The sequence below is a fragment of the Rhea americana genome, unplaced genomic scaffold (assembly GCF_003343005.1).
Source record: "Rhea americana isolate MKP2758 unplaced genomic scaffold, rheAme1 scaffold_33, whole genome shotgun sequence".
Lineage (NCBI taxonomy): Eukaryota > Metazoa > Chordata > Aves > Rheiformes > Rheidae > Rhea > Rhea americana.
Window position 1 is genome coordinate 1791348 of NW_028186457.1, and position 13002 is coordinate 1804349.

The 13002-nt window shown below is 41.7% G+C and overlaps 1 long non-coding RNA gene across 1 annotated transcript; it reads right to left on the reverse strand.

Annotated features, from left to right (window-relative positions):
* Positions 1–1238: 1238 nt before the first annotated feature.
* On the reverse strand, positions 1239–8231 carry LOC146592481 (uncharacterized). The gene is made up of 4 exons (XR_014896590.1): positions 8119–8231; positions 5484–5623; positions 3106–3282; positions 1239–1372 (listed from the first exon to the last, which is right to left on the reverse strand). It is a non-coding gene; the product is annotated as an uncharacterized LOC146592481 (long non-coding RNA).
* Positions 8232–13002: the final 4771 nt, after the last annotated feature.

Consider the following 13002-nt stretch of genomic DNA (forward strand, 5'->3'; position numbering starts at 1 on the left):
AAAAAAAAAACAAATCAAAAAAAACACAAAAACCAACAACAAAACAAGTGCAATACAGACTAAAAACTGAGTAGGCAGAGTTCTGGGGAAGCAGAGGAACAGATGGTTTAGCATGTCTTTCAAATTCTATTACCTGGAATAGGTAATGCTGTATACACACACCCCGTACACACACACATGCACACACACAAGTGTGAGATTTATAAAAACAATGAAGGGAATGAAATATTTGGGGTATTTTTTTCCAGACTGTGATTAACCAGGGCTATGAGTTGTTTTGTTTCATGAGTCATTCTGGAACCTTGTTTGATTTACTATAGGATATTTGAAGTGAAATGGCTGGGGATTTTTCAATATTGATTTACCAAAAAAAAAAAAAAAAGTAAAGAAAAAAGAATTGAATCACCTCACCAAGAAAATCTAACAAAACCCAAGCCTACCTAGATTTCACCAAAACAAAAATTTTGATTTTTCATAGTGTTCTTGACAAAGGGGTTGTGAGGGTGGACTTACAGCGGTGGGGTGGGGGGGTGGCATTTCATGACCTTTATTTGACATACAGATGTTTCTGGCAGATTTGTACAAATGCTCCGCAGGTGTTTCAAGCACAAGTATTGGCGTGATTTATGCCTTCATAACCCCAAATCCAGCATCCAAATCTTCCCACTCACACACATCATTTTCCATGCATACGTTCCAAGTTAATCTCTTTCCATTTTCCGCCAGTCACAGGAAGGTGACCCACCGCAGGGGGTTACTTCTACCTTGCTGATTCAGACACTCATACATTAGAAATATACATCTTTTTGGTGTATCTCTGCTGCTCTATTTGCAGCAGGGTCTCACTCAGTCCTGTAGGCTGAGCCTTCCATATCCAGTTTGTTAGTTTATTGTAGAGTCTATTCCATTCAATCATTCAACAGAGAGTTGGTCTGAAGAGGGAGCACAGTTGATAACCGAATATATTACGCTTCTAGTAAGCCTCCTTTTCTGGGATATACCTACAAAGGTACTGGTTGCTCTTCAGGAACATTCTCTTTCAATGCACAATGGCTGAATCATTTGTGGATATTAAAGGGACACTGTCAAGTACTTTTTAAATAGTTTTTAGGATTTGGGCTTTTTTTACTCTCCATTGTTTGTAATATTCTCTTACAAGCTTGAAAATAAAATTTCTTTCCCTACTGATTTTGTCCTTTTCCATTTGGACATGTACTGTTCTCTCCACTCACCCCGTTCCTTTCATCATCTTCACCGTTCCGCTGCAACAGGAAGTCAAGCGTGGTTCCGTGTTACCAACCTCATGTTTGCTGTCCTCATACCATGCAGGGTATGTCCCAGCTGTAAGGGGTTGAGCTTACCAGTGTAACTGCTGCAAAGAAAGCATACAACAAGTAGGAACATTAAAAATACAGATGAGCCAATTCAGGAGCAACAGCTCAGCACTTCCAAAACAATGAGCTTACAGTGATCAAGCCTGTACTACGCCCCCCCAAAATCAATTTAAGGACTTTAGCCAAACGGTATCCGTTTTGCAGAAGTGCTGAGAAAAACCGTACAATGGCCATGTTCAACTACCCTTTTGTCACTATACCAGTATCTCTCTCAATTCAGGAGCCAGGATAGATGCGAGTCACCAGCTCCTTTGGCAGCTAGGCTGTTGTGGGTCAGGTATTTCTGGACTGGGGAAGACGTCAAACTTTTAAGTTCTGTGTTTGAAAATATCAACCACTGTGCAATGTAGAAGATGGAGGTTAGCATCTTACGGCAGGTAATATTTTTCATCTCAATTACTTGACAGTGTCCCTTTGAATATCTGAATGCAACAGAACAGGTACTTCTCTGGCAAAGAATGTGGGAGATGAAAACACCAGCCAAGAAAGCTGACTTACTGAGGATCCATGCGAACAGCATGGTTTCTGAGACCACTGTACCTTTATCTGACCAATTTTACTATCTACCAAAGAGTGCTTTTGGCTGAGGGGAAGAAAGGGATACTGGTGGGATGAGGGAGAGGGAAGAGGCAATTCTGATCATCTCTGAAGCAGCTACCCCCAGAATGAAGGTGTTGCAACAAACAGGTCTCTGGAAGAACCACTTCTGCTCCACAATAGAAAGAAACCCAGTCAAGGCGAACAAACACAGCAGCCTCTCATTCCCATGCCTGTCCGCGAAGATGTCCTTGTTCCAAGAGATGGGTAATCGTGGTGGCTTTGCGAAGGGGGAGGCATACACAACAGAAGGGGCGGCTGTGAGATATAATGTTATTTCCCTCCCTGTCTTGCATACATTTAATATGGAGAAGTCAAAGTCCTTTAATGTGACTAAAGGCTATAAGTTTGCAAGGTCAGAAGCACAATTTGCCATCTAAGAGTGGCGTGATCTAGTAATCTGAGCACACAGGACTCTGTATACTCTCACTCCAGCTCTGCCACCAACTCTGTAGCCTTGGGCTGTTTGGCTCAGTCCCCCATCCACACAAAGGGGGAATAACAATACGTACCTACCTCACAGGGGTGTTGTGAGAATCCACATTCATAAAGCCTGTTGAAGTGCTAAGTCTTGTGCGTGCATACCACAGGTAATCACAAAGCGTGCAGTGGGGGCGAGCAGTGCTGCCCTTTTGCTTATTACAGTCTGAATCACTCAGCGAGGGTTCCATGGGACCTCTTCTGCTCAGAGATCCTTCTTGATCAAAAGGGGAGGGTATCATCTGAGTCCCCTCTCCTCCATTGCATGAATTTCAAGCAGCTGTGAGGTGCAGGGTAGTGACAGACATGAAGTCCTACTTGACCAGGGATTTGCTACAACGTTTTCTATATCTGTGGGGTTTCTTGGTTTGTTTTTTCCATATATTGCGCTTATAAATAAACTTTCCACTTAGGGCTGGTGGTTCGGGGTCTCTTCTGTTGCATGGCAATGTATACAAGTCTTACTGTCTGTCTTACTGTGCAAATGATCCCGCAGCCCAATTTCAGAGATGGGTATGGTCTGAGCCTTTTCATATTGGCATAAGACTCAAAAGCCTGTCTAGATTGTTTAATATTTAAACACTATGAACTTGTCAATTGTATGTGTTCTGTGCAATACAAAGCATGTCATTACCTGGTTTGACGGGCAGAGGGGCAAAAACTTGTTCAAAGAGCTTCATACATATACCAGCTTGGAGCCGAAGGGCTGCCACCAGCAAAGCAAACTCGGGGAAGCCATTGGAAGCTGTTTCCAAACCAGTTTATTCCAGAACAAGGTGCTTCTGAGTTTATGAACTTCTAGGCTGCCAGCCTGAGAGAACAAGTATAAATTAAGTGTCGAGTTTGGGATTTTCTGCCCCCATCCACAGCATGATAGCAGAAATACTGAGGAGGGTCWCTTCCTTCCATAGCACAGTTCTCTCATCTCCCCCAATCTCTTTGTGCCATACCCTTTGAGCTACTATGCAGGACTTCAAAAGGTGCAAATGGAGACAGTAAACTCCTGAGACATGTAAWGTACATCGTGTATAGGAGGGTTCCAGCAGATTGAAAAGATGAGGCAGAGCTATGCTACAGAAGGTATCTCTTCTTACTGACATTTTTCCTCTGGTCTTGTCTGTTGGCTCCTAAAGAGACATTATTTGTATTTTGTTACAAAGCAGTCAGACCAGCTTCCACCAACAAACAAGGCTTGCAAAGAGTTTGGCAGCTGTTTCTCCTCATGGAGAGAATTCCAGGTCCTATCACTGTGGAGACCCCTCAATTCTTGGGCTTTGTCATCCTTCAACTCTGTTTGAGGGTGGTCAGTGTGGAGGACTGCATTCAGCCATCATCAAAGATTATGTGTGTGTGTGTGGTCCTGCTCATTCTTGTGATTTCTCCTACAGTCTCTTGATTTTCTGTCAGTTTTGACAGGTCTTTCTGGTAATGTTTTTCAGAGGTGTTTTACTCTGTGTGAGTTGTCAATGCTGCTTTTGCCTACAGAAACATCAGCGTTGGCCTCTAGCTTCCGTGGCTCTTCCATTCTTGCCATTTAGCCCACTTCCAARTTCAAATCTTTTTCTTCTATGCTTGCATCAGCTCAAGCACGTGCACTAACCCCAAGGGTGACCAGAGAACACAGGGACCATGAAGACCCTATATTACAGTCAGATTCTGTAACCTGCAGTCAGTCTTACTTGATATATATTCATGTTGCCTCTCAGTGCCTGCTGCCAGTTGGTTGCCACAAAAGACTGTAACACCAGAGAAACCTATACATTGAACTAATACTTGGCTTCCAATTTCAAATGTCAGCAGTGATGGGCTGTCTTTCAAGTAAATCAAGAATGTTCCCTTTCAGTTGTGGTAATTCAYGTGACGGCTGTGGTTTCCCAAGCAAGGTGATGAAAAGGTTCATATCTCACCCTACTATGGTGGGCAGACCCAAAGAGCGAGCAAGTCAGCAACACAGGCTAGAGTCAAGAGGCATCAGTGGCCTGCTGCATTTTCATTCAGGTAGATGGGAAAACACTACTCATGTCTGCCAGTTCTCCGACATTGCTCAAAGCCCGTATCTGTCAGCAGTGAAACATCAGAGCGAATGCCTGCAGATGGAGGACAGCTGAAGATTATCCAATTCTAAAGACCATTCTCTAYCCACACCTAGTCATCCAAACTTCTATTTTCTTCAAGAGAAAAAAATATATTTTTTTTTGCCAGACCTCTCCCATGTCTCACAGGCTCCTTGACATGTTCCAAACAGGCGAGTATAAAAGTGCATCAGGTCGTAATGCAGCAATTTTGACTAAGCAAAGCACTGGAGATGGAAATCCTATCTGTCCTTTGATGTACAAACAGGGTGCATTACTAGCACTTCCAACCTGCGGATTAACGACCAGGACTCATGCAGGTCAAGACTGAGAGGACAAGGTGGGAGGACCTATTCCTTATTATCTGTCAGTCAAGCCCCTGAAGGGAAAAATCCCTGCAGTAATTGCCTTGATGTACAGCAGTGCATTTGCCTTAGTGGCTAGCAGCTGCGGATCCTAACATCCCCTCTCCTCTTTACCTCACGTGACACCTCCTTTTCTTTCCTGAGTTACCAGATTCATCATCCTCTCTGCTGTACCTAAATCTGAAGATCTCCTGAGTAGAGAAAAACACAGGATTCCTTCAAGACCAGTTTTACAGTCTTGCTACAGATCCTTCATGCATTCAGACAGGCAAATTCAGTTCACTGATGACCAATGGCATATTTGAATCCAGAAAGCAGAAAAAAGTGTACAAGCTTATTGCATTGACCTCCATTTCTCCTTCCAGCTTGAGGGAGATATAGTGAAAACATCAGTTGGTTTCCACATGACAGCAATAAGCTGATGGCTCTAGGAATACAAATCTGATATGCTGCAGTTACTGAATACAGTCTTTGATCTCCTATCTATTATGTTGGATACAAGGAGAGCAGAATCTGACACTTCAGTGCTGTTTACACAAACATCAAAAACTATTTCAGTTCATTATTCAAATTACCTCCAGGTCAGTGGGTGAATTTCTCCTTTGAAGAAGAATGATGTTTTCTCTTCCAGAATTGGAATTGCAAGATTTTATATATACATATATATGACTTTATACATACATACATACATATATATATGTATATAAAACTTGTCCTGAAAATAGAAAGAAAACAACAAATAAACCTAATTATACTGAATAAGTTTTGACAGTCGCTATGTGGAAAATACTACATATGGTTCAACTTCAGGCAAAGACAAGACAGAAGAGGGAAATGATTTTATGTGATCCTTGGTTCATACTCATTCTTGTATAGCATTTAATTAACACACAAGTTTGTGGAAAACAGACACTCAGTTACAGCAGTAGGAAACAGACTGAAGACTCCAAACTTATCTGAGCCATACTCAAACAAGCACAAAAATGCAAAAGCACAGACACCTGCCATCACAACTGTTTGACAAGAGGTGGATTTCTGAACAGGGGAAGGACTGAGCGAGAAATTATTTTCCAAATTGCATTGACACTATTGTTCTCAGCTTGTTTACTACCTACTATTAACACTTTTTTTTWAAAAGCATCTTAGGTTAAAAAAAAGGGAGAGGTTATGATACCTAGGACTTATGAATTAAATAACAGCAGAGAAGAGGTACTAAGGGAAGATGTTTTGTTATATGATGCATCAAGATGTGTTTTACCAAACAGAACTAGGCTATCAAATTCTGTTCTTTGCCTGCTCAAAGAAAGTCTGAGTAACTGAGTCTGTTCATAATTGAGGAGTCTGAGTCTTCATAGAGCTTAAACTTCCGCAGGGATTAAAGGTTTTCTGTGGATGAGATAGCCAGCTCCAGCCAAAGGAGTTTTGCTTCCAGTTGCACTCCTCTATGGCAAGATAACACCCTGTCTGTTACTACATTACATCTGCATCAGGTGAGCTGGTATAGAGGGGCTGAAAGGCCTCATGAAGGTCAAGTATATCATTTATGCAGGCACCAGCTTGGATACTGGTAACTAGTCAAGAAGAAAGATATCTCCCAGTAGGAAGAMGGCTGTTGCTAGCAAGCCATTGCTGAGCAATGGGAGCATCTATCAATTTATATCAGTTTTGACATCAATAATCACAAGAATTGCAAATGACCTATATGCCCCAGGGAATGGCCCTATCTCATCCATTCACAGTCCAGGATGGTAGTAGAGCTATTCTGCCCTAGCTCTTCCCTAAAGACAGCTTTCCTTTAATACCCAGCCTGTCACACTTCCCTAGAAGTTTTCACACTGCACATTACAGAGGTTCAGTTTATTCCTTTTCTTTAGCAGGACAAACACTCCCACCTGATGTCCTTTCCCACACAGAAAAAAATTTATGTTCTCCAAATAGGTGATCTCAGTGTCTTTGTTCTCATGAAATTATAATTCCTTCCCTTTCACTGACTACTCTATAATCTCCACTTTCCCTTGCAAAGGGGTGATTCATTACCCAAGGAAGTATCTCTCTGATACGAGAGTGTGGACAGCCCTTCTTAACAGGCCCACAAACCTTCCTCCACAWCCCTCTAGGCTGGTATATCCAGTAGAATCTTTATTCATGGAGTCTGGCTTCTTGTTCCAGAAGAGCAAACACTTTCAGTCATTCCCTTCACTGCTATCAAGCTGTGGGACAACAGCAAGGGAAACCTTTTGTTTGATTCTTCACCTCAAGATAATTAGAGTGGATGATGAACACAAGCCAAAAACAGAGCAAGGACAAAGCATTTGAATATCAGATGGTGGTAAATGAAGTCTGCCAGGGTGTGAGGGGAGCAAGAATCTGCTTTGTAAGGTTTATACAGTGGCAAAACAAAATAGCCTTGTCTCTAGTGTTTTTAGCTCATACACATCAGTTCTCTATTATAAACAAACCCTCAGTAGGTAACACAGGACAAGCTTGAGGGGRAAAATCTTCCTCGCACCACAAGTACAACCAGCCCATAGCTATGCATCAACTGATTCAGGATTTCTGCCCCAGAGAGGCAGAGAGTTAAGAAGAGAGGTGGCTAGACGGGATGTAAAGAACGCTTCCCTGGATCTGCATTCCCAGCAGGCTGAATCTGCATCTCCTCACATGGTATGAGTCCCCTTTGAAATCATTCCCTAGACTGATTCTTCACTACAGGTCTGCCCAGGAGAGATCAATGGTGTCTCTGCATGGATCTCTGAGGCCTGATAGTAGGGTTTTGAATAGGGCCTTAAACAATCACTATGTCCACTGAGGGATAAAATGAGACAATGATGTGTCCGTGCAGAAATATTCTCTTTGAGACTTTCCACACAGATGTCTGTGGGGTTAGGGTGGGATGGGGATTGGTTTTGTTCAGGCAGGAAGCATGGGGGGGAAGGGAAGGCTGTAATGCAAAATCAAACAATCAGCCATAAAGGAGGGATTGACTAAGAGGAATGACCATGTTGACTGTGTTACTGTCCCGTCATTCTCTTGAACCCAGAATGGAAACTTCCAAGTGCTCTTCATGAGCTTACATTTACTATAAAACTATTCCTGAGTGTTTAAGGTTGTTTTCTAATGAAAATATACATAATAAAAAGCAAATTAAAGACTCTGTTAATCTTTTCCTCTCCTTCTCTGTTAACCTGTAACACACACTGTGAAATTTACCTCCTCCTTGTTTGTTTACTGCCATTCCTGGTCAATAAAAGTCTCTTTCTTTCTGGTCATGATCCACACAGGGCCTTATATAGTAAGCTTTTGTCTTCTGCCTTCATATGCCAGAGGTCAAGATTTCACTTAGAGGATTTATGGAAGAAAAAAAAAAGAAAAAAGAAACGAAAAAGACCATGGTTTAACATACACAGCACAATATATTAGCAATGTGACTTAGCATTTGTTTATACTACTAAATAGCAAAAAAAGTTTGCCAAACTTGATTCTAAGACTCATGCACAGTGCATTCCCTGTGTGCAAAGGAAAAGCACGGAAAGCTCAAAGCAACTATGGTATGGAAAAATGCTGTATTTTCAGGCTACCCACTATGGTGTGCTAGGTCCCTCCCAGGGAAACTACAGATGCCCTTGACACTTAGTGTCTCCTGTCCAAGTAGCAGTAGACTCAGCCTTTTCACTAGGGCCAAGCAAGTATATACAGAGAAATTGAGAACAACGAAAGCAACCATTAACATCACAGTGGGAAGGGTTGGTAGAGAGCTGAGAGAGAGCAGCAGCTCCTGTCTTGAGTGCTGAGTACATCACGGCAAGTCATACCTCAGGATATTTTTTGAGGCTGCCCCTTTTTTCCCATGGTGCCTGCTGAACACAGGGCTCACAAAGGACATTACCTTGAGAAGCTCTGAAAACTCCCGCTGAAGGGGCACAGAACTTTCATATGGTTGCATATGTGAGGATCCTGCCCTGGAGAGGCAGCTATAGTCTCTCCTTGTTCCCTCAGGAAGACAGTGCCAGATAAGTTCTTTCTTTTATATAGGTCTATTCCAGTAAGTCTATGGAAATACACAGAGAGATGGAGAAAGGAAGAAAAAGAAATGGGCAGGGCAATTACCCGCTTGGAAAGAAACAGCTGTGCTAACCAGAAGGAAAGAGAAACATACAGAGGACAAAAGAAAAAAAGTGGATGGAGGAGATAAGACAGTGGGAGCAGGGACTAGGTTGAGAAGGTGGTAGGAAGCAGAGATAGGACTGGTAGAGAGAAGGGAGAAACAACAGGGAACAGAGATGAGGTGTGAAAAGGCTGGTGGCAATTATTGATTACTGAAATAATGACATTGATGGTTTGGAGAAAAGAGGGCAAGACAAGTCCCAGGAGGCTCTTCAAGGAAAGGATGAAGAGAACTATGAAATACTGGCAGACTGGACTTCCCAGGTTCTGTCCAACCAGCCTTTCTATAAGTCCATGGCCAAAAATAGCTTCTTCATACAGCTGGACAAACAACCTTCTTGTTAATTATAAACCCCAATTAACACAAAGATGCATCACCCAGGCTAGGCAAATGCAAATTACTACATACATCATCTTACCTGTTGCTCATTATTCTTGCTAAAAAGTATTATTATTAATTTAAGAAGGTCTCCCAGGGTTAATTTCTGTCCACTCAGCTACATTACTAAAACCATAATGTGGTGAGCACCTGCTCAGCCCAAAACTAATTTCCTATACCAGTCAGCCAGTACTCTCCCAGATTGTAGCAGCTATAACACTATGGTCCTTGCCAACTCACTGGATTTTGGAAGAACACAAATACTGAAATGGTGAGTTGCTATAAAAAGATAAAAGCTTGTTTGTAAAATGAGGAAGTTTGAGCGATATTGCAGCTTATATTTCCTACACACAAATAGGAGTATTGCCAAAACACTGGGGTTTGAGCTCAAGCTGCAAAATTCAGAAACAAATTTTTAATATCATTGGCTTGAGACTAAAGTGATTTCCAGGCAGGATGGTTGCAGCAAGAGTTTTTAACTACTGTGAACACAGGAGTATTTTGATTTAGAAATGGGCGAACATTTCAAAACTAACCTACAATGAATGTAGGTGTATCTGTGCAGGGGATATATTTACCAAGGTCCTAAAAAGAAAATAGTGTGTTTCAAGAATTTCAAGTAACAAATATCACTATCATCTACATAGAAGTTGCTCTAGAGGAACCAGTTCCAGAAGTGATCCAACAACATTTTGTTCAACATCCTGAGGATGTCAGCCCCTGAAGAACACAGCTGACAACCATCTACAATTTCAGTGATAAAGTTCCCAATAATATAGATCTGTAAAATGACCAGATTATTTTGAAAGAGATCTCATAAGAGCCTGACACAAACCTGACCGAAATCATCAGGATTCTTTATCAGTCAGTGCGCACCTAGGATCAGGCCTGTACCCTGGGCATTTTGTATGCCCAGCTCTTCAGTATTCACAATTTCTGATTTCACAACAAAGAGACAAAAGCAGAGCAGAGTAGCAAGCGGAATCTCTCTGTTAGGCCAAGTCAGCCTCATAGCATAGTTTGCAAAAGCTACTGTTTTCACCATCCACTACAAAAGTGCATTATAATGCATACAATGCACTAATATCTATTGATGTTAGAGCACCAGCTTTGCAATAAAGGACACATGAATCTACACACCTAGGTCTGGTCACACTTATAGGTGTAAATGCACACCTGTGTGAGTTGCATTTAAGCTGCTAAGAGTACACAAGAGATTAGTACAAAGCAAGTCCAAGCTTGCACCAGCTATGCTGTGATGACTCCTGACCTGACCTGCTGTGCATGGTCTTGCTGCCCAGTAAACTAACAGCAGCGTACGCAGAAACATAGTAAGCTACTTTACATCTGCCATGGGAAAAGAGTCTGTTCATACGCAGTTATGGTAGATTAGATGAAACACTGTGAGTTCATTACCAGGGTCACTAACTTACCATATACCCATAACCCGCCAAAAATTAGCCAACATTAGCCCTATGCATCCAGACAAGACACAGTCACTGAGTTAAGTATCTTATAAAGAAAAATAATTGAAGTTTCCCTCTCTCTCTCACTTTAAACTTAGCTGGGAGTGCTAGAAATACAAATTACTTAACGTAAACAATGTCTCAGTTATTTAATGCACTAAATAGCAACAAACATGTACAAACTCATTATTTTAAATGCCAGTAGCCTTCCCCAGTTTGTGAATGCTGTGAACTTTATTTTGTCATTGAAGTCTCATCATCCTTTAGAGCAGTCTCAGGCAGGCGCATAATGGATCCTTTTCAAAGCTACAAGCAGAATAAAGGGATGCTAAATCAGTTCACTACAGTCCCACTTTCACATACAATCCAGGTATTTGTCCTCTCTATTCAGGTAAGGTTTCATGGTAGTGAAAAATGCCAGATCTGAAGTTGACACTCTTCACCAGTACATGAAGTGACTAAGGAAGCTACATCTGTCCTGCCTCAATCTCCAGTAACCACCTCTAGGAGTTGAGTAATGCTTGGACCTTATACACAGGCCATATGTTTCAACCTGCCTAAATGGGTATCTAACTTAGGTGTCTACAGCTACAGCTCACCCAGTTTTATATATCCAAAGGCCACATGTCAAATTCTAAGCTAGTTATCCAGGCTGCCTTCATAATTACTAGAGAAAAATAGGAACCTCCCAGGAATTATTCATCCAAATTGTACTCRGCACCAAACTGTCTACACGGTTGTCTAGTGTAATTTGAGATGCTTGACTGGCCTCCAATATCTTAATTTCAAATGGACTCCCATTCATAAGGTTTGGAAAAACACACTCACCTCTCCTATCCTTGTGTTGGGAAGTCAGTAGCCTGAATTAGTCATCTTTCCTTTGACTTTATTAATCACAGAAAGTAAGTTAGGCCCACCAGGCTGAATACAATACATAGTCCTTGGAATACCAGCTCCTTCACTCATCCTACCAAAGAAAGGAGAAGGAAAGCCACAGAATTTGTGAGGTTCTCCTATAATACACAGTCAGTACAAGAGTCCAACCACTGAACACCCTAGCTCTGCAGTGAATTGTGCTTGTGACCTACAGCTTATGACATCTGCTGCTTGCAGCTGGTCTCCTATTCATAACATTTGTTCTGAATTTGCAGAAAGGATGACATAATTCAAAATATTTAATAGAGTTTGGGGAAGGGGTTGTTTGTTTGTTTTTTAAAAGAGAAAAAACAAAAAGGATATTCTTTAGCTTTTCCTAAAAGTGAAAGAAAAAAAAGGAAAGAAAAAAAAAGAAAGAAAAGTCTTTTTAGGTACAAGTTATGGCCTCAAGTCACAGCTACCTCCTGAAAATTCAAGCCTGAGTTTCTAAATACTGAGCAGAAAATAGTGGGGGTTTTTTAAACAGCAAACTCTGAAAGGCTGTGAATGAAATCTGGCAAAAAAATGTTTTCTAAACAGCAAGGCAGCTAGTTCCATGATCATCACAAATGTGTGGCTTGTGATACTGCAGAGAGTTGTAATCATTATAGCATATTCTGTATCAGAAGCATCTTTCAGAGCTTTGGGGAATTGTTTGTTTGCTTGTTTTAAGACTGCAGTACAGGAAAAACAAAACCTCGACACATTAGAGAAGGGAAGGCAGAGAGAGGCTATGTACCCAGACAGATTGGAGCAAGTACAGCCACCATATTCATTCAACCCACTGGCTTGATGAAACACATAGCCCCTGGATTAGAAATTACCCCTGCAAATGTTTAACTAAGGCATTTGCCTGCCGGCCAAAGCAAACAAGAAGTGGCATAAAGTGATGTGTTGAGGCTTTAAAATAGTACTTGAAAGGCTAAAGGAGATCAGGGCTCAACAAGCCAAAGACGTTGCCATCCACTGTATCTTCCAAAGTAACTGATCCATAGAAGGAAATCACCACCCATGACCCCACACAGCAAGCAATGGTCAGTTATACAATGAATTGCTAACCGGTGCCCTCCAAACCAACAGAAAGGTCTGTAAGTTTTACAGGGAGAGCCCCACACCAAAGGACATTGCTTGGGCTGTCCTTCTCAGCTACCTGAACAGCAGTGCTCCTTT